We start from the raw sequence: 23,179 nt of genomic DNA, 5'->3' as shown, positions 1-23,179 counted from the left end.
GCTGAGGTGTTTAACAACTCTGAAGACACTACCAGCCATGTCTTCCTTCTCTTTTCACGTAGACGCTCCGACAGACAGTGCTTTCAGTTTGCTGCATGCATGGACACAGAACTGCAGTATAGGGAGAAGCACACGGTCAGCTGGCTGCAGCTAAATCTGGAGTGCACTCGTATTCAATTCTGTATGGTAAATTCAGTTTTAACGGAGCAGAGCGAGCTGACAGGCAGAGTTAGAGACTTTTTCTGTCCGTTTCTCTCTTTACAAAGACGCATGTTGCAGTCAGAGTCTTCTCTGAGATGCGAGCACGACATACAACACAATTTATGAAATTACACAACGGATATACAGTATGAAAATAAGATTGATTGGATTATACTCACAAGAAGTATAAAACCTGTTACATGCGTCTATTAAAAGTAAAGTAACACAAAAATGTCAGGGAAATTACTTTACTTAGATTTAAGGACTGCAGTTGTACATTTGAAATACCTTCCTACCATTCTGATAGGAAGCCTTCTTGAGGTGGTATAAAACATTTCTTCTTATATTCTGATTTGAGCTGTGGACAACTATGACCAGATGAATTAAAAAAATTAAACATTTCACTGCCCAAGTCAGCTATGGTATAGGACACGCCTCTGTGCGATTAACTATTTTAATTAACTCTTCCAAAGCCGCAAAACCGATCGGCACAAAACTTGGCACGGACCATCTATGGACCAAGCCGAAAAAAGTTTGTAGAGGGAATTTTCATCCGCCAAAAAATGTCCGAATTACAAGCTAATAAATTTTTGCCGAAACGCTAAAAACAGGATGTCATGTCAGATCTTATGTTGGCCGATCTACACCAAACTCGGGAACCTTATCTGTCACGCCCTCCTGAGGGGCTATTATTATATTGTAAATCAAATAACACTCCCATAGACATACATTCATTTCAGATCTCCATAACCGCAAACCCCTTTAATTTATAACTCTGCTCGGGCCAACTCGCGCGTCCTCTGCGGGACGAGGGGGGTGGCTTGGACCCCGCTTACAACTGCTTGCAGTTCTAGTTATTATTATTATCATTAACATTACGATTATTATCATAAACAATACTATAAATATCTGTACCATTATTCAGTCTATAGCAACATTACCTTTACTGTCTGTACCTCTGTGTGTATATTGTGTAGGCTGCCCCCTCCCTCTCTCTCTCACCCAACCGGTCGAGGCAGATGGCCGCCCACCCTGAGCCATGGTTCTACTCGAGGTTTCTGCCTCTTAAAAGGAAGTTTCTGTCACCTAGTGCTTGCTCTTGGTGGGAATTGTTGGGTTTCTGTAAATAACATCACAAAGTACGGTCTGGACCTGCTCTTTTATGAAAAGCGCTCTGAGATAACTGTTGTTGTGATTTGTTGCTATATAAATTAAATTAAATTTAATTGAATATTACTAATGTAACTTTAACAAAGTGTTTTAGTATCTTAAACCTAGCAACATGTGCAATCATGTTCGGTCTCTGTTGTCTTACTGTACCATCAATCAGTATTCCAAATTTTTGTATATGATGTTTGTATTTTGTGTCATAAAGGTAACTACAACTTCAGCTTGTTGTGTTGTAAAATGATAAATAAATCTACAGTGGTTAAATCCTATTTCCCCAGTAGGGAGCCAAGAAGAGCATTTTGCAAGCAAGGCATGGCATTTTCACTGTAACTTTTGGCAACTGATAAGTGTGCTCTTTAAAGTTCAATGAGATTCAAAACCCATTTGTACAGTCAGAGCCAAGAGCTGCTCCTTGACTTCTACCTTGCTCCCAAGGTACATTTCCATGGAAATCCAGTCATACAAGTTGTACAACAGGTTACTGTGGGGCCCTGAGGATGGTCAATGTACATCAGGGATGCTGCCCTTTACAGCACAATGCCAAATAAGTTAGCATGTGAGTCAAGCCAGCAGAGAGAGTTTATTCAGAACTTTTAAGGAAGCAGAAGAGGTGGTTGGAGAAGAAGTGTGGGGGTCGTACCATTGTTAAGTTATTTATTTCCCATGGCTGCTGTTGGCTGACCCTGAGATTTGACACTCTAAATGTAAAACATGCTGGTGCCCTCGCCTCACTTCACTGGCAGCTGTGAGTTGCCTCTCACTTGCATTCTTCTCTGACCCTGTGGTTGCTGTTTCTCTTTAACGATTTCCTTAAAAATGTCTCCATTTGACCTCTCACATGTAATCCACAAGGATAGGCTTTTCTGATGAGAAGAAAATGGGCAAAGTAGACTTAAATAATCTTTCAGCCCAATGTAAAGAAACACCACTTTAAATCACTTCATCATTAAATGACTATAAGAATTGTAGTAAGTTTTACTACTTGCATTCATGGCTGTAAACAGCTATGAGGTCACTGAGGTCCGGACCTCCGTAATTATATTTAGGCTGTAGCCTATAAATAAAATAATTCAAATAAAAACCAGTGATAACACGATCAACTTAAATGAAGGCCCTGCTTGCATTCAAAAGTAAGCAGATTAGTCTCCACTGAAAAGTGCAGGTCAGAGAGGGGACTTGTGGTTACAGACTCATCCATTCTTGTCAATATCAAAGCATTTTTTCCATCTGTTGCAAGTTGTCTTTACTAAATCTAGTGGATGGCTTGCTAAAAAATCAGACTCAATCATGACTCAAAACACACTTACTACCATGCCTGCTATAACAACTTGAAAATATAAAAAACATGGTCGGCATTCTGAGAAGATTAGAGATCAGTAGTCCATGAACAACACGGTCCTGCTAGCTGTTTGACTGACAGCTGATGGCTAACCCCTCTGTATGAGTTCACAACACTTACAGAAGATACAACTACTTGACCTTTGAACTCAAAAGTGTGCAAAAGCACTTTATGTAATAACTGTACTTTGCCAAGGGCTACGGGCATTTAAGACCCACTTTAAGGAGAAAAGGCCAAACATTTCACATTTAGTTAACGTAACGCTGCCACTGCCACTGCCACTGTACCTTGCTTTTCTGGGTCCCATTTTTGTTTGGACACATCACATCATGATTCCCCAGTTGAATTGAATTAGATGAAATAGATTAACAAATATGGACAATAATAGACAATCCAAAAATATCTAAATGGGATAAATAACAAAACAGGCCTTTGATAAAGGTTATAAATACAGGTTTGAAGAACAATTCCTTAAGTGGAGAAGATTTATACTATATCTGTAGAGGAGACTATGTTTTCCCTAAGTACATACAAATAAAGATCTAAACTAAAGCTGTGTACTTACGGTGAAATGATATGGGTATTTTACTGAAAATTATGTTGTTTTATTAGCCAATTAAAGGAAATAATGCGTGTTTGTGCTCAAAGTGTACACCAGCCCAAATAGGAGTCATTACTGATACTTGATTTACTGCTTTGGAAGAAGTGTGTAAAGAAGTGTGTATCATTCATCATTTATTGTACTTTGTGCTTAATATTGTATTGGATCTCTTGCTTAATGAAATAAAGGATACAAATGAATGATTCACAATGACTGGAACGATGACTTAAAAAATGTGTGTGTGTGTGTGTATATATATATATATATATATATATATATATATATATATATATATATATATATAGTATAAGTGGGGGTTGTTGATTCTTACAAGGTAAAGGTGTCTTATAATGTCATCATTGATTAAGTAATTTATGTATAGCAAAAAAGACGACAGAGGCTAATTACTCAACCACTATCAGTTTTTAGTTTTCTATCATGTTATAAGTTTGTTTGAACAATGTCCCACCGGAGATCTGCTTTCATTTGGTGTGCAGTACGTATGTGTGTGCTGGTGGTGAAAAATCAATACATCCATGATGAAAATGTAAAGAAACATGGCAGCGATTTATTGAAACACAACGTTCCTTACAGCCATTAGTGCACTGTGGGACACATTCTGCACAATTTTGATTGCACAAATGAAACTACTACATTTTGGCTGCACCTGACAGGGTTCTGCCTGTTCTTTGCTTGTTGTCAAACAGTGGCAAAATATTTCACTCTATAGGAACTGGATGAAGCAGGTTTGTATGAGAAGCCGCCTAGGCCAAAATTGAATACTTTGCATGCACATACATATGTACTCACTTGCACAAACATACATACTCCCTTGCACATACATACATACTGTCATTTGTGAGTATGTATGTATCCGCAAGGTGAGTATTTATTTATGCACAAGGTTATAAATACAGGTATATATGCGCAAGGTGAGTATGTATATATGTGTGAGGTAAAGTATGTATATATACGCAAACTGAATATGTATGTATGTGCGAGCTGAGTATATATGTATGTGCGAGTAAAAGTATGAATATATGTTCAAGGGGTGGATGTGGGGATCCGTAGTACAGTGGTTAATGCTCTTGCCTAATGCAAGGGAGACCCGGGATCGATTCCTGCTCACTGCATCTGTCCTTGCAGCAGGTCTGGGGGTTATGGGGACATAATAACATTCTTTTCATCTTTTGGTGGGGATAAAACTGACAGCCAAATCACTAAATGTACATGGAAGAGGAACGTTTTTGCCCATTTGATAAGTAGGTGATTATTTATTATCTATTTATTATCAATGTTGTTTGGTGTCTTTATATTTTCAGATGAGACCTAACAATATTAACAGGTCATGCTGTCTGTTAGCCTCTCAACTCCACAGGAGCTGCTGCTGAGTTTATTAACCCTGAGAGGAGGGAAATACTGCATTTTCTGTTCTAGAAAGAGCAACTTTCACGCAAAACGAGCAACTCTCACGTGAAAGGCGAGAGCATTAACCACTGTACTACGGATCCCCCCCACCCCCATATATTCATACTTTTACTCGCACATACATATATACTCAGCTCGCACATACATACCTATTCAGTTTGCGTATATATATATATACTTTACCTTGAGCATATATACATACTCACCTTGCGCATACACACATACCCTCACATATATACATACTTAAACTCGTGCATATATACATACTAACCTTGCGCATACATAAATACTCACCTTGCGGATATATATACTTACAAATGACAGTATGTATGTATGTGCAAGCGAGTATGTATGTATGTGCAAGCGTGTATGTATGTATGTATGAGTATGACAGTATGTATGTATGTGCGAGCATGTAAGTATGTATGAGCAAGCAAAGTATAAAATTTTGGCCTAGGCGGCTTCTCATAGCTTCGGGACAGTGCCAATGCCAAGAAAATCACATCACTTTATTAAAACAGTGCTTTTGGAATAAACTTAATTTCACATAAGTGTATACACATTATACAGTGGCCTTTTTAACCTGACTACTATGCTACATGCCCACAATGGAAATTATCTTTAAAAACTTAAAACTATTCTCTAAATGGCACCAAACATTTCAAAGCAATGACCAGGATTAAACTGAACTGGCAGTTAGCTTTGAGGTCTTAGAAATAAAGGCGCTACATCTTGAGCCACTTAGTTATTATTGCTTTATTAAGAGTTTACACGAAAAGCGCTGTCATAGGGTTGGTCCACCAGGAAAACATGAATAATTGAGTGGGTAAAAGTAAATGTCAATCAACACCTTGTAATGTTGATCATTTTTACTGGAGATCAAAATGGTCAGAAGCAAATATAAAATCTGATATATCTGGAACTCTTAATGTCTGGACAGCCAGTCATGTCATCTGGAGATGAGATGAGAGATTACACACTAACTGTGGCACAGAAACTACATCATCCAGCACCCCTACAGCGAGCAGAAAGCCAGAAAACAGCTATAGAACATGCATGGCTAGAGCCACTGAGGGAGGTTGTTTAGTTAGGAGGGAGGCTTTTTATGGGAAATATGATGTAGCCAGATGCTCAGGGTAGAAGGTTTTCCTTTCGTAGAGAAAGGGAAATTACTTTGTTGATAAATGACAGGATAAATTAAGATGCAATTCATTTTCGTGAACATTTTGTTTAATGGACAAATACAAGATGATTATAAAACATAATCATAAAACATATGAATCGTAAACCAGATTACATGACCATTTATTGGTGCATTACACTACCAAGTGGTAGTTCTTAAACACCCTCTATCCCAACACTAATTATCTTGCTCCAGGGCTGCTCTTTTATGTAGTTTTTTATGACATGTATAACTTTTTTATTGCCTTTAATAAATAGAAACAAGCTGTGAACAGGCTGTAACTTTACATAAAAATGAACCAGCTTTCTTGGTTACCTCTGAAAGTATGTATGCTGCCTCCAATAGGAAGAAATCCAGATCGTATTTTCTGTGAAATCCAAAGCATGTGAAATATATTGTGATTCTGTGTTTTAGTTGGCTCATGTACATAACATTAGCTTGCTAACGCCGACCAATTTCTAATGTTCCATTGTATGTCTTGCCACATTACTTCAACAGCTAACGCAATCTATATTACTATCCTGTGTACCACTGGCATTATGTCAAAGTGTTGATTTCAGCCTGCAAGAAATGATGTAACTGTACAAAGCAAATGTGGAGCTATTTGTTTACTAGCCCATAGTGATGCAAGGCAGGGACAGCCAGCATGGATCTTCCGCTGTTTGCTTCGTAATGTCTTAACTGTCGTTTAACCGATACTCAGGTATATAGCTTCTTCACCGTCGTTGTAACTTCTGTGACTCACATAATATAGAATAATGCAACATAACTGCGCAGGACAACACCACAGTGGAAGACCCATTCACTACAGTAGCATTACTTACTGCAGTTTAACTGTTAGAAAGTATGGCAACAATCTTATTGATAATACTCAGACTAGCTAATAGGGTTGGGCTGATAGACGATGCCATCATCCATCAGTGATGGCTGACATACATCACGACGTTGAGCCGGCATCGTGATTGTAAAACCCCCGCTCCCCCAGCAAAAAAATCTCAAATGTTCACATTTCTCAAGACAGTTGAGATAATTAGGACACAAGTTCAAATCAAATTTCAAATCTCAAGTCTCATCAAAGTAAGTCTCAGCTAAAGCCTGACGGCCATGAGGGGTACTGCTGACCATCTAAATGTTACTGCATTTTAACATTTTCTTTTCAAAGCTGTGTTATTGGCATTTTTGCATAATGTTTACATTGTTGTACAGTGATCCACCACAACATTAGTGGAAGTCATCAGCACAGATACATTTTGGTTAGCTTCTCTATGTGAATTCTTGGACTACAGCACATTAGATTTGATGTAGAAATAGCACATTAGAATTGATGTAGAAATAGATTTTTTTGAAGCTGACTGATGCTTGTTTGTTAAGTAGACATATAGTACCAGCAACTCAAAAATCCAATTTCCATGCCATTTTCCAGCCAATAGGAGAAATTACGCATTTCCCAAAATTCAGCAATATTATTATTATCAATATCATTGCCAACTACCAGTATTTACTTATTAAGCATATATGATGGGTCAAAAGGCACAGTAATCAAGATTTTACTTTCACGTTTACAATGTTTTGTTCATACAATGTTATGATCAATGTTATGATCATTCATAACATAACAGAAAGGAACAACGAGAAAGGGAATCCTAGACATTTCATACTGTTGTCACTGTGTGATGGAGCCACTTGTCACATCAAAAGGAAATCCCTACAGAAATGTGCCTTAGTGAGTTTGTGAAGAAATTCAACTCTTATTTCAGAAAATGTGATGTGCTCCCTTTCTCTCTCCCACTTCTCCTTTTTGTCTTTATATATGCAGTGCTTTTAAGCCAGACACCAAAGCCCCCAACAACCAACATATTGTCTTAAAAATGTAGTGTCTCCTTTCACATGTCAAATTTTTATAAATACAGTAAAACACTACCCGATAGACTCCTTTGTCACCCAGGGAGAAAGTCCCAAGACTCTCTTCAAAAATCACACGGTTTCGTTAGATGTTAGGGGGAAATTATGCTCTGTGTGGAAAGCACTCAGCCCCATGCACATTAAATATGATAAGAAGAGCTGTTTTTATTTATTTGTTGTGGGTCAGATGAGGGGTCTGAAATTAAAAATGGAAAGAAATGTTTGTATAGTTTTATTGTGGTGTTTTCTGTCTCTTGTGGCCCCACAAGTGACGAAAAGTGATTCCACGATGGATATTCTACCTGTTGTTCTTTTTATAGCTAGTAGCCTACATTGTGATATGTAGTCCCATTTAGAGGACAGTTAATTTGGATTTGGTACTCTTGAAAAGTTTGTATCTGGATCAGGGTGATCCAATCCAATATTGCTTTGAAAAACCAACACGTAAGTAAGATGGATTACTTGATCATGGTTAGCAAAACATGGGATTTCCAAATCCAGATCTTTCTGATCCAGATTAAACTTTTTGAACAACTGGGCCCAGCCTTTACGAGTTGGGGCTGTGTTCACTTTGCTTTGTCATTGGCGGGGTGGATCTCATTATAGCCAAGGATCCAGCAGGGACCCAGTGGGGATCCGCTACCGATCTGCATGGGCCCTGTTACGGACCAGCCGGCCATTCTAGATCGCTGCATCTGTAGAGGGGTAATTAGTGGTAAAATAGTTTTGCCTGCTCAGACAGTTAAATTGCCAGCTACAGACAAAATGTAAGTGATTTCAGCAGATTGGTACCAATGTAAAAATACTGTATTAATATTACTAAAATCACCTTCTCTTCTGTAGCTAGGCTGGTATGGGCCGGTATGGGCCTGCGGGACCTGAGGGTATTTGTAGTTGTCCTGAACATTTGCAATGTTGCTTCTGTTAGATCAACCCCCTCAACTTGAAAGATGCCACAAGCAGGGTATCATGTCACATGTTCTGCCTTATTTTTTAAAGGGCCTATCTTCCTTGGCTACCTTACAATTTTTTCCCTCACCACTGCACTGCCAGATCTAACCACCATCTCCAAGACAGTACTCTCTGCCCACTACAGATTCCTAAAAACAACTTGAGCCACATGCTGAAGGCCAGACAGCAGCCAAACTGCAACTGAGAAGTGGTCTAGAATCTTATTATTCATACAGCGACAAAAGGGGCAATTTGGGGCAGAAAATCAATAAATGGACTGCAGTAGCCCATTTTGTCGTTATTAATAATGGAAAGGCTACTTAAATTTAAACTCTTTCTATTTATGGTACATAGTTATACCTTCACAAACCATTGAAGTGGTTTGCAGTATGCAGAAGTACAGAAATGCAGCAGGGACTTTGTTTGGGTCAGTGCAATTCTCTCATGCTGCTTTGGTCGTGTTGCTGCTTTTATAGAAAAAGAAAGAAAGAAGTAGTAAGTATAAGAGATATAAAAACCCGGCACTGTGTTCTCCAAACTGATGAACCTCAGGCAGCTTTGTCAGACCAAAGAGGAGGCCTTCAGAAATGGGGACAGAGTCCGGTCCAACCTGGCCAGGAACACACTGACTAAAGAATTCAAAGCAGCAAAGAGGAGATACGGCGAAAAGCTAAATAACAACTTTGCAGCGGGGGTGAATATAACTGCTGAAAAATAAAGTCACCAGAGCAGAGAGATGGAGAGGGAGAGAGAGAGAGAGAGAGAGAGAGAGAGAGAGAGAGAGAGAGAGAGAGAGAGAGAGACAGGTGTAGCTGTATGTGTCTGAAGGGAAAAGCAATGTAAGCAGATTAGTTTGTAGTAGTTTGTGAGGAAACACTTTAAGGTGGAGAATTATGTAGAATTAAAATGGTGAGATAAGAAATGATCTAGGCCAGTGGTTCGCAACCTGGGGGCCAGAGACCACCATCTTACTTACGTGTTGGATCACCCTGATCCAGATACAAACTTTTCAAGAGTACCAAAGCCAAATTAACTGTCCTCTAAATGGGACTACATAATACTACATAGGCTAATTTATACAAAAGTCTGTATACAATTTTTTCTCACTGAAAATAGTAGGCAGACTACTTTAATAATAGGGCTATAACGGTTTTGAAACAGAGACCAAAATTGCAAACCACGATCTGGTGTCGCGGACCCGAGACAGAACCTCGACACACCCACACATTGGACTGTTGAGCTCTCATTGACAGTGTTAGTTTAGTGTTTATTTACTTGAATCTGCTCCTCTGCTCTTCTCCCCACACTAACACACACCTAGCCTGCACCTCTGGTCTCTCATGGCAAATACGCCGGCTTGCTCCGCCTCTTTCTGTCTCTCTCTCCCCGTATGTGTCTCTGCTGACTTTCTCCATCAGCAGTATGTTTCATGAAGTCGCCGTGTTTGTTTAATAAACTCACCCGTGATTCAGTTTTCAAGTGCGCGGCATGTGGATCGAAACTGAAACTTAACGTTAGTGAGTGACATCTGCAGTGGTGCGTTCTCTGTCGCTCCGTAATGTAACATTTCCTTCGTGTCCATTGACACAATATCGGATAACCTCTCCCTCACAGTTTCTCTGCAAAATACTAATGCAACTATACCTGTACGGCCCGCCCAAGTAAAGTACATGTTGAAAACACTTAGTTAGTGCAAGCTGTAGGCCTATATTTTGTAAATATTACAACTTATCAACCCCTTTTCTTGGTATTAAACAATACCAAGAAACAAAACACCAGGAGACTGTTGGTGAAGGCCGACCAAGAGCCGGCACTGATTTACACAGAGCCATGGAGGTGTCATTTGACTTCATTTGTTTGCTATTAGTAAGTAATTACATCATCTTTTTCTGTGTGCCTGTTTTGTCAGCTGTTTGGGGGGCTCAGCTTTTCTTAGATAAAAGTAGGGGGGTGCCAAAGTAAAAAGGTTGGGAACCACTGATCTAGGCTACTAGAAATAGGGCAATTTTTTAAAATTATTTAATAATCAAAGTTTCATTATGCCCATACAATTGAATGGACCCCAGTATGAATAGCCAACAACAAAAAGCCATGGCACTTTGTTAACATCACAGTCTCCATGCTACACTAATAATAGTAGTAAGGCTTCCCTCTGTTGTATTTTTTGTGTCTCCTTCAAAAATTGTTCTTGAGAAATTTTATGTTTATTGTCCCCCCCAACTGTTAGATGAAATGTACGCCTGTTTTAAATTTACTATCTACAAATACTATTATTACTATCCTTTTAACCATGGTTCGAATTACGGGGGGATTAGGGGGGTCTGACCCCTCCCTAATTAAGGCTTGGACCCCACTAAACAAGGCAAAAACAACAGTTTAAGGGGGTCTTTCTTACCTGTCATTGTAAATATTACAATATATTTCCCATACTCCTGCCTTATATTCTGACACCCCTAAAATGGGCCATACCATTTCCTAACCTTGACGTTAGTTGAACGTCTTGTCTGCCCACATCCACCACACGCTGGTGGAGACACGGTAAGTTAATGTCAGTAGCTATCTAACTGCTTTACGCACCTGCTTTCCTACCTTCAGAGTTTTGTAATTAGCATTTCTTTTACTTTAAAAGAGCTATGTGATGTTAGCTAGCTGATAGCCCACCCTGTCATTTCATTGCCACTTTATCATTTCAACACTGGTGCTTAGGCATGAGCAATGAAATTGAGGATTAGTTATAGTAGATACATATTTTGACATCAATATAGAATTTATAATTTCAAGTATTTTGTGAGTCTTTCTACAATCAGCATGATATTTGTTTTCACTCTGGATATTTGTTTTCAATTCAGGAGTTTTACCTGACTAGGTAAATGTTAAAATCCAGGTTTGTTATTTCAAATGAATTCAGTTTTATTTATATAGCCCCAATTCATAACAAAAGGCATATCATTGCATTTTTTATATACAGCAGGACTGGACAGTACTCTGTTCATTATTATTTACAGAGACCATAAAAATTCCCAATTCCCCAACAGTGTATGACTATTGCTTTATTGAATGCAGATTACATTTCATTCACATTCAACATAAGCAGGAGGAAAGGAGATATTTGCTAACAAAAAAGTTGAAACTTAATACTTGAAATGATAAGAATTAGGAATTAGATATGATAATGCAGACTGTATTTTATGATGGTGTCTTTGGTTCCGGTTCAACATTGTGTGGGTCTGTTTAGAGAGGTCATGATGGTCAGCTGTTGTGTGTCTGAGTTTCTGAAAGTTTTCTGAGTTTCTGAAAGTCTGTAGAATAGTGACCTCTGACTACCAAAGTTGTCGTGTGGTATGGGGCACCCGTGAACTAGTGTAATGAATTTGATTTATCATCATCTACAGACTGCACACATTAGTTAAATATGTAAGGATATTGTAAGCTTTGTAAAATTTTTGTTTACTGCCTGCGCTGTAGTGGGCTTTCTTTTTGACCTGAAAGAAAAGTTGACCCCCCCGGTTGTCACTGTATAATTCGCACCCTGCTACAAATTATTTGCAGGCCAGCACAGTAGAAAGAGTCTTACAGATGTCAACCTACCTTAGATTAACAGCAAGCAGGTGGAAAATGAGTGTGGTAGAGGATGTCCCAGAAATGACTGGTCCTTAATACTGTTCGTAGGTCACAACAATTCTTCAACAAAACTATTCCTCAATTCTTGACTTTACTGTCAATTGTTTCACATCGCATTGTCACCCACAGCAGCACACTTTTCTTACAGGCCTGTTTCTCATTTGGGCTCAAGAATTTAATGGTGTCTAGGCATGCAGCCAGGCAGTCAAATGTTATGTGAGGCGGAATAAAGCTGTGTTTCAGAGGCAATTCACAATGACAAGTGACAACAGTTTCACACAAAGTGTCTTCTCTTCACAGAGACTCATTAGGCTGTGGAGTGGAGAGGGAGCAGCCATGCAAATCAACCTATGATCAGTCAAAGTGACATATAAAAAATCCAGCTCCCTACTTCTGGACACCCAAGGTAGACACACTGCAGTGCCTTTCACAGTTCTCTTACTAACCATCCCCTGAGAAGGGGAGAGAGCTGCACATGCAACGTTCTTCAATAATAATACAGCTTAGATAGGAAAGGGAATCTACTTAGCTGTGCAGAGGTCAATATAGTTAGCCTCTAACAGTAATAAAGAAAATAAAAAGTAAAAGCACTCCATTCAAAAAATTACCCTTAACCCTTTTTGTTAGCTTCATTCAAAGAAAAGAAAAAGATTTAATTCAAAAGATTCAATAGAAAGGGATTCATACAAACAGTGGTTATTTTTTGCGAGATGCTAACAGCCTCATTTCAGGACAGCAAAATAATGTGCTTTCTTTAAGAACAATTCAGCTTTTTTTTTTTTTACAAATTGTTTCTTATTATTGGTTTTGTTTATAACAATAATCAGATTTAGAAGTAGTTTATCCAGATTATCTAAACTACTTTATTTGCAGGTCAAATCTGAGAGTGACCACCTTCAAAATATCAGTAAAAATGTCTCATTACACAGGAAAACTGTGTACATACACATCCAAAGTGCAGTACAGTAGGTCAAAGCATTAAGTGGCTCTGTACTATGACAGTTGATGTTTGAATCTTACTGTCTAGCTTTGTTGTTTTCTCTTCCAAATAAATTTGCCAAACCCATGGGTTTGATTAAAACCTGTCTAATGATCAGACTGCTCTGGTTTCTTGCCATGCTTTTTTCATTCTTCGATTTTGACAGCCCAGTAGTAGTAGAATTCCATCCATTTTGTACAATTCCCCACGTCACAATTTACATTCAATGTCAGTGTTTAATGCTAATGCTTTTTTGGGTGGAATGCACTTTTTGGATAAAAGCGTCAGCTAAATAAATGTACTGTAATGCTATATCACTAAATAAAGTGTCTATATGAAGGGTCATCTTAAGGATGATGATCCATCCATCCATCGTCCATACCCGCTTATCCCGCTTTTGCAGTAAAGGCAGGGTACACCCTAGACAGGTCGCCAGTCCATCACAGGGCACACAGAAACAAACACCCACTCACACTGACATTCACACCTAAGTGCAATTTCAAATCTAAAGATGATGATGATAAACTATTAAAAGTAATCTATATAACATAAATAGCATAATTACATGATCTATCAAGTGAATAAACTCTACAGAGGATGGAGTGAAGAGCAAACGTTTGCTCACTGATTTTCACAGCACAACTCTACTGCCCTCTTATTCAGAAAATCGTGCCAGTTCTTGAGTGCTGTTCTCTGACGGGCCTGTCAGCATAAACTGCCAGTAACTTCCCGCTTCCATGGTGTAACAGAGAGAGCAAGCAGAAGTCTAATACATGGCTGCTCGAGGGAAGACAGAAAGCATCTCTGAAGAGCTACTGCTCACTGCTTTCACAGCTCAGTTATACAGTGGGACTGGGCTAGATGATGGGTCAAAACACCTTAAGGGAACACCTTGACTTGGATTTTAGACTTGGTCACCAGGCAATTTTCACAAACTGGGAATACTTTTTGTATTTGGTCTTCGGTAAACTCAAAAGTTGGTTGTTACAACATCCAATGGTTTTTCATCCAAACCAACAGGCACCCAGTTAGGCCAGGCATTCACTATTCATTATGGAGCCTGTTCTGAGTGAGTTTGTCCATTTTAGTTTCAGCCCAAGGTCCCATTTTTATAAACCAATCAACAACAGCAGGCTCAGACTGTCTTGTAAATTCTGTCTAGGCCCAACTGATAGATACCTGAAGAATTGCTAGGCTTTCTGGCTGGGTTATTTTGAAGTTGATTATATTGAGTACTGAGAATGAATGAAGTTGAACCTCGAGCGATTGTAGAGGACACTGCAATGCACAAAGCTCACAGAATGGTGTTCAGACAGGGGAGCAACAAGCTCACTGTACAGAGGAGGATGTCAACAACCAGTGCATTACCAGGCAACATAGTATTGTGTGTGCACACTACACTGTGTGCAGAAACTATGCATTTTCTCCTCTGCTTAAATATGTTGTTAGATGATTGTGGGATGCAGTTGGTGTGGATTTTATATTGTTTGTATAGAAACAGTGTCTGCTTTGGTGATGTTTTATTTTATTAGAAATCTCAGGCTATATCATTTATATGGCTTAATAGTGCTTGTTGCACACACATGGTTCTGTCATCTTTGTTTAATGGTGGAGTTTGGTCTTCTTTTTGGTTCATTCTAGTAAGGCTATATGCCCCCTTTAAAAATGTTATGTAGTAATGTTCACTTTGAGTACATTTTAACGGAACTTGTTTTTAATTTTATTCAAGTATAGTTTTACAGAAGTACTTCTACTTTTATTTGAGAATGATATTCTACTACTGTATGTTTGTGTTTTAGTTTATGTTTTATTAATACAAAAGCCAATAATACACTAAGATTAACAATGGTTAAAAAAAAATTACTTTTTAAAAACTAGTGGAGGGGATACATTAAAATTGGAAATGTAATTGAGAACTTGCATAAAAAAACCCTGAAGTTGCTGTTATTGTGAAAATATCATAGTCTGCTGATATTACAGATGTATTAAGAGATTGGTATGTTTGGCCTAATATAATGCAAAGAGGCCTCCTCCCTCACAGCAGCTTTTGAAAGAGAGCTACTTCTATACTATAATCTTAGGTGCATCTCAGAAAATTTGAATATCCTGAAAAAGAAAAGAAAAAGAATATAATTGAAGTCAAAATGTTAAAATGTGTGTAAAGCTTTATGGAGATGCTGATTTCATTTTCTAACAGGATGTGGTACCTGCCACTCAAAAAAATTATTCTTGGCTATCACAAACACAAGTAAAATGTAACTGAAATACATGCAATCAAAAGTTAATTTATTAAAAATGATTAAACACAATGTAAATATGCGTAATATAAACTGAATGTAAACAAACGGATTAAATTTTAAAGAATGATTATTGGCCATCCTAAATATGAAGTGATTTTTTATGTAAAATGTAACTAAAATATATAGTATCAAAAGTGTTTGTAGTTAAAATAATTAAACACACCATAAATATGCTTAATATAAACTGAATGTAAACTAATCGAATAAACTTTACTAGCTCCAAAAGCAGGCTGTGTGCATGTCCTTCTACTGTTGCACATGCGCATAGTCTGCTTTGCCCTGTATTCTTTTGACTGAGCAGCAAAACATGGAACGTGGACGTGACGTATAAGTTTTATAAGGTAAGTCCAATTGTTTTCCATCTGTTGTTTTACTGTGTAGCAATGTGTTATTTAGTTCAAAGTACATAGATTTAAATGTGTTTTATGTTTTACAAAGACAAATATTTTTTGGTAAATGCGAGTGTGTGTGCAATGCTTTGCTAATGTTAGCCTGTAAAACATTCGTTCCTAACATAGAGTGTATGCACAGGAGCAGCTTCAGCTGTTAGCACAAGGATTTGATTTGATTCGGCAGTAAATAAGCATCCGTATGTGTTTGACTGTGGGTGAAGGAGCTTGTGAATGGATCAGTTTTTGCTAGTTTTGCTGTGGCTGTTTGTAGTTAGCGCCGCTTAGTTAGCCGCTCAACCGCAGCAGTATCATGCAGACGGAGGGGGCAGAGCGGACTTCACACTTGTTGATACGTCTCCGGAACTCCGGCTTGCTATAAAAAAACATCACAGGTACGGCAATAAACCGTCTGTGGAAAAAACAGACAGACTTCTATTGACGGACACACTGTGACCTACACTGTACATTTACCGCCAGACTGACAACTTATTTCTCACTCGCTTTCAGCGTCACTTTGTGCTGTTCGCTCTCTCTCATTCGCTAACTCCGCTGCTCTGATAACAGCACCTGTCGCATAGATGCCCTTAGATTAATGAGGAGAGGAAGCTAGCAAAGCGTGGTTTACAGTGCTCACACAGTGTGCAGGTGAAAATCATTTGTTCCGCATTAATATTAAATAATTGAGTGAAATTTTAAAAGCAGTGGTCATAATGCAGCAGCAGCGATGCATCGAATATAGGGAAACCATGTCTCTGTAATATGCACAACAACATTACCTTATTAATTAATATTTAGATAGCCAAATGGATTTGTGAAATCTGTGAATAAATAAACCCAGCTTTAATAGTTGAGCATATTTACAGGACAAACCTTGTCAGTGAAATATGAGGGCAAAAAAACAACATTCAAAAACAATATATATATATATATATATATATATATATATATATATTTATATATTTTAATGCTGGGCGATATGGTGAAAAATGTTAGCATGAAAAATTGATTTTATACCATTCAATATCGATAATTTTCACAATAAATGTGAAATCAATATTTTCTCAAGTTTAAAGGCCGATTTGTGCTCCTGAGTGAAAACTGAAGAAACCAGATGGTTAATTGAGTGGTTAAACCTTTCTTTATGGTCAGAACATGACAAACACTTGTTGCCAAACACTGGATCACTTCACAGATCTGAGGTAGAACATTCAAAACAATTATGATAACATGTTTTTTCAAAAAATATGATTAGTAAATCTTTTGTCAGTCCCTTTTAATCAACAAAATAAATATCTTAATAGAAAAATTAAGCGCTAACTCGGTCGTGATTAAAATTAATTCAATCAAACATTTATTGACGATATATTGAACATTAGTTATTCATTCATTTGTTATTATTGTTATTGAGGAAAATTATATTGCGATAATTATCATTACTGATTTATTGCCCAGCCCTAAGTCTGAGCCCATAATGGGCATTTTATATTATCTGATATTATTGGCTGAAATTATAGACAATTATATGACAATACGAAGACAATATTGGCTTTTTATAGTCCAAAGTGTCCAAATGTGACTTGTTCTTTTGTTTTTTTGTAACTCAGAAAATAATTCCTCATGTACATCTCTTTTCTTTCACCATTTCTGTCATAGATAAATGTTCCTGGCACAGCTTGACAAATACACAGCCAACTTAATCAAGGTCTTCAGCAGTAGAGGAGGAGCTGCTGGAAGGAAGATCCGATTCCTCATGGCTCCTACAGCTAAGGCAAGTGCATGTAATTTCCATTTAATAGAATTTGTGGGAGGTAATAATTGCAGGTTTATCAAAAGAACCCTTATATCAGTAACTGTTGCTTAGTTTCATCTGGTCAGTGTGGCATCCTGACTGTAGGGCAGGTCACTAAAACAATAACAATAATTATCACAATATAATTTTTCTCAATAACAATATAACAAATATTCAATAAATATTCACTTGAATCATGCACAAAGTATGACTTAATTTATTTTATTAAGATGTTGTATTTGTTGAGGAAAAAGGACTGAAAAAAGCTTTTACTTAAATGTACTCGCGCATATTTGTTGACAAAGATTTGATCATACTTGTTTTGAATGTTCTACCTCAGATTTGTGAAGTTTGGCATCAGGTGTTGACTATAAAGAAGAGTTTAAACCACAATTAACCATCAGGTTCCTTCAACTTTCACTCAGGAGATTTGATACTTATCGTGATAATTATCAATATATTGAAAGATATGAAACTTTTTATCGTGATAACATGTTTGGCCATATCGTCCAGCCCTACCTGACTGTCGTTTTCACTCTTGTATTCAAGGCTTAAGAATGCAACTTGACTTATTACCCAAGGCCTTAAAAATCAAAGCCTAGGAATATTGTATTTTCTTCACAACACTTGTCTCACAGTTTTGACTGGACAACAACATGGCTAAAAGTTCTGAGGTGCTATGTATGATTTATTTTTTAGAGTGAAGACATTGAGCTCAAGAGGGACTGAAGCCTGTGTGTTTACCTCAGTGAGGACAGCAACACTCTCATCAAGGAGTACTTGGTCAGTATCAAAATTTAATGTGAACTCTTAGTATTAAAAATGTTTTCTTTATTTCAAAATTGTCAATTTATGTTTCACCATTAGGATGTCAACAGTGAGGAAGCTAAGAGAGAGATCGCACAGAGCACCATGGGGCTCTATGTGATTTGCAGAGAAGGTGCCGATGAAGAGGACAAGCCAGCAGATGTTGGAGTGGTGGTCGAGGGTGTGGAACTGCTAAGCGAGCTAGGATGTATTTCCTTCGTTTGTGCCATGCTTTTTGGCCTGATCTACACACTCAGCCTGAACTATCCCCAAGAACTCAAATTCACATTTGAGTTCTTCCAGAAGGTTTTGATGAACTTGGATGGCAACAAACCGTTCCCAAAGGTGCAAACATTAAAGATTAAGATGCTTCAGTGAGCTCACAAGAACAGTGCTGGATAGTTGAGCTTGGCTGATTGGACTTTGCCATTGTGATTGCCTGAATGAAGCCCCCCCCACCCCCCCCACTAGTTCATGTGGTTTAAACAAACACTGGAACAACTTGGTGTTTAGATTGCTTTTGGCATCTTCTATTGCCCCTTTCTGTGAACTTTCTGATTTGTTCAGATTTGCTGTGTGTCATAGCAATTAGTGGAGGAAGCCGCTCTTGGACCCTGACATTTTTGCACTGAGATCTTTGTTGCCTATACCAGCTTGGGAGACCTCTTTTTATGCAGGTATTAAGGCAGTTTGCCTTTTTTCATGTTTCTCATGTCTGACTTATAAAATATCTCAAGGACTGCACTTACCTATTGAATGTTTTTCATTTTGCTGTAATCCTGTTTTAAATGTGTCTGTTATCCAGGTCCTTTCTTAAAACTGTAAGATGTTCTTGGAGGGGAATGCATATGTGTGTATATTGAGATTGTAAATGGTGGTAAAAAAAAGTTTTTGGAAGATAGAGGCCTGTGCATCACGCCATCAGTCTGTCAGCAGTTAGGTCAAGACGACCATCCAAATATGTAAACATGTAAATCTTGATGTTATATTGTTCAAACTGGTATTGGAAAATCATATTTTAAACGAGTATTGTATTGAAAAAAAGGCTCTTTTGAATGGCTATTTTTTAAAAGATTATTTTAAAATTATTTTTAAGTTACTGAATACAGTAGAAATACTTATTCTGGTGGAAAACCTTTATTTTTTATTTCTTTATTCTTTAGCCTTTATAGTACAGGTTTACTGGAAAACCTTGTGCACTTTGCCATTAGACGATTTTTACAGTTGTTGTATGTGTTGCTTGTGAGTTATTAATTATATTATTATATATATATTTATTATATTATTAATATAATAGCTAATTTGAAATGCATTACGCAGGTATAATACATATATGAACATAATGTTTATGTAGAAGTTTCCCTAAACTTTATAGTTAGTACTTACTTAATAAACACGTAAGGTTTATGTAGAAATTCCCGTAAACTTCATATGTAGTAATTGAATAAACACATAATACTTATAGGTTTACATTAATTTAATTTAATCAAATCTGACAAAGTTATGTCATTTATTCAAACTGACTAAACATGATAGAAAAACATTGCATTACATGTCACCTTTTACATTGAACTTATGTAATAAAATTAGATGAAAAATTTACATTTAATTAAAATACTTAAAGTCAACGTTTTAGGGATAATTCGTTTTTTGAGTACAGGGCCAAAACACTAGGTTTGCTGACCATGGTAATACTGTGCATGATTGGCCAGCCAACTCGCCTGACCTGAACCCCATAGAGAGTCTATGGTGTATTGTCAAGAGTAAAATAAGAAACACCAGACCCAACAACACAGACTATCAAAGCAACATGGGCTTCCATAACACCTTAGCAGTGCTATGGGCTGCTTGCCTTCATACCACGCCGCACTGATATACCCTGTCACAAGTTTTATTGTGGAAGGGGTGGTATGTGATGGGGTGGTAAATTTCTTCCTCAAATGGCTGCAGTTCTCCATGTGGTCAAATTCCTGACGTAGCATACATGAAATATTATTTTCTTTGCAATAATTGTTTAAAAATATGAATAAGAATTCCCAATGTATTTTGAGTGAGGGGGTGCTTGGTTTGAGCTTGTCAAACAAAAAATTAACAAAAAAACAATGTAAATCAATGTCAGTACATTGCCTGCCTTTGTTCTAGGCAGCCCCAAAAGCTTAAATGATGTCAATTCCTCTTTGTGATGTTATTTACAGCAACAGTACATTTGTTATGCAGAAAACAAGTTAGTGTGGCGGGGTGGTAAGTCAAACTGTGGGACGCACAAAAATGATAAAATATTGACAAAAAGTAATGTTTAAAAAAATCTGTGTTTAAAAATATAATCCTGAAAATGATCATGGTTTGAAAAAAATAATAAACTTATTTGGCAATATTTTAGTTGCAAATGTCTTGTTGGTCAGTACGGACATGTGAAAATGGCCATGTAATAATGAAATACTATTAAAAATAGTGTGTTACTCTTTAGGCATAGTCTTTTTTAAATTATATATCATGCTAACAAGAACACTTGAATTAATAGCTTTATGCTTTGGAAACACACTTTAGGATATTATTTGTGACTTATGCATCTCATCAAACGTTGTGGACCCAAATGGTACCCATTTCATAGAATAACTTGCATCTTAATCAAGATGAAGCTTTACATTCTCATGGAACAATCCATTTATGCTTCTGTTATTAGCAGTCTGCCAGCACAGGCACCGCAAATCCAATATATTCAACTAAGTAGCAGGCTAAATGGAGCTAAGAACAGCAGAACAGTAAATGACATTTAAATAAGTCATCGCAAAAATGATTTCTTCAATTAACACCTTATAAGTGATTGATGATATATAAAGATGAGGGAGTGGGGGAGGGGACGACTGTAATAAATTTGGAATGGGACAGTATTAGGACAGCTGAGGGTTCAAAGAAGATGTAAATCATCACAACTGAAAACAGAGAAGTGGTCTTTCTGTGATTTGGTTCAATTTCTCAATTGATTTAGTGCAACTGAACAGGAACAAATCACTGCAATGTCTGGATTGAAACATTACATATACATTTATTCATTTAGCTGACGCTTTTGTCCAAAGTGACTTACAATTGCTAATTATATCAAAGGTCACACGCCTCTGGAGCAACTACGGGTTAAGTGTCTTGCTCCGGGACACATTGGTGGATGTGTCACAGTGGGAATTGAACCCAGGTCTCTCACACGAAAGGGATGTGTCTCACCCACTGTGACATCATCACCCCCAGGTGATGCATAAGTGACATGTGTAAAATATCCTAGTAATGTACAATAGAAGATCCGAACCATTTGAAACGTCTTTTGTATTTAAATTTGTGCAGGCGTGAAATTTGGAGACTTAACACTGAACGGCAAAACAAGCAATTTTTCAGCACTGTTATGATACTTTTGTATCTCGCTGTACCTACAAGTATTAGTAGTGTATCTCCATGTGCAATTAAACCTAGTGCTGCAAAATAAATACTTGGACAAGGTTGCGAAATAGTTTTCTCTGATTTGATTCTACATTTCTGGGTAAACATTAGAACTTACATTTTACAAATTTGTTGATTAAATCAACTAATTGATTAGTCAAGAAATCATACAATATACAGGGTTTACTTCTAGGTGCCTAGAAGTAGTGTTTTAATCATAAGCCTCTACACAGGGCTACAACCTTACACTGAGATGGCAACAAAAATAACTCCCCTGCCAACGCTACTCCTGTAGTGTGACACAGCCTTTAAAGGAAGCAGTGACTTTTATATTCTTGCTCTAAAGAATCATCTTGCAGGCCTATAGCTATTTAACTGTATGTATCAGATCCTTATTGACATTTCAATAGTGTCATTTAGTCTATACGAATTCTTGAGCTTCTTTAATGATAAAATTCTATTAGAAACAAAATTCACCAAGACCTGCCCTCAACTGGCACCAACTTATCTCTTAACTCAGGAACCTTAGAAACAGCTGTAGAACCAGATATATGTTTAGACTGTTTTGCTTCCCTCAATCTTTACCAACTAACTTCAATAATTTCTTCATCTAAACCATCAACCTGCCTCTTAGACCCCATCCCGACTAGGTTGCTTAAAGATGTTTTACCCTTAGTCAGCACTTCTATACTAGATATGATCAATCTATCTTTATAAACAGTCTATGTACCACAGTACTTTAAAGTAGCTGTAATTAAACCTCTTCTGAAAAAGCCCAAACTTGATCCGGATGTTTTAGCCAACTATAGACCTATATCTAACTTTCCATTTCTCTCTAAGATCCTGGAGAAAGCAGTTGCTAAACAGCTGTGTGACTTTCTACAGAGCAATAGTTTATTTGAGGATTTTCAGTCAGGATTTAGAGCTCATCATAGCACAGAGACAGCACTGGTGAAAATTACTAACGACCTCCTTATTGCATCAGACAAAGGACTTGTCTCTGTACTGGTTTTATTAGATCTTAGTGCTGCATTTGATACCATTGACCATCAGATCCTATTGCAGAGACTGGAACATTTCATTGGCA

At 37.4% G+C, this 23,179-nt stretch overlaps 1 protein-coding gene and 2 long non-coding RNA genes across 3 annotated transcripts in view; 2 read left to right on the top strand and 1 right to left on the bottom strand.

Moving 5' to 3' along the window:
* ptprfa (protein tyrosine phosphatase receptor type Fa) overlaps nt 1-23,179 on the bottom strand; it is a 223,700-nt gene that overhangs the window by 152,857 nt on the left and 47,664 nt on the right. The gene's annotated exons all lie outside the window — the stretch shown is intronic.
* Nucleotides 15,914-17,835, top strand: LOC123970860. The gene is made up of 3 exons (XR_006825080.1): nt 15,914-16,016; nt 16,339-16,459; nt 17,721-17,835. It is a non-coding gene; the product is annotated as an uncharacterized LOC123970860 (long non-coding RNA).
* On the top strand, nt 18,554-19,407 carry LOC123970858. The gene is made up of 2 exons (XR_006825078.1): nt 18,554-18,639; nt 18,724-19,407. It is a non-coding gene; the product is annotated as an uncharacterized LOC123970858 (long non-coding RNA).

The sequence above is a fragment of the Micropterus dolomieu genome, linkage group LG05 (genome assembly GCF_021292245.1).
Source record: "Micropterus dolomieu isolate WLL.071019.BEF.003 ecotype Adirondacks linkage group LG05, ASM2129224v1, whole genome shotgun sequence".
In the NCBI taxonomy this organism is placed as follows: domain Eukaryota; kingdom Metazoa; phylum Chordata; class Actinopteri; order Centrarchiformes; family Centrarchidae; genus Micropterus; species Micropterus dolomieu.
Note: the sequence above shows the minus strand (reverse complement) of the source record. Positions and strands in the feature narration are given on the sequence as shown.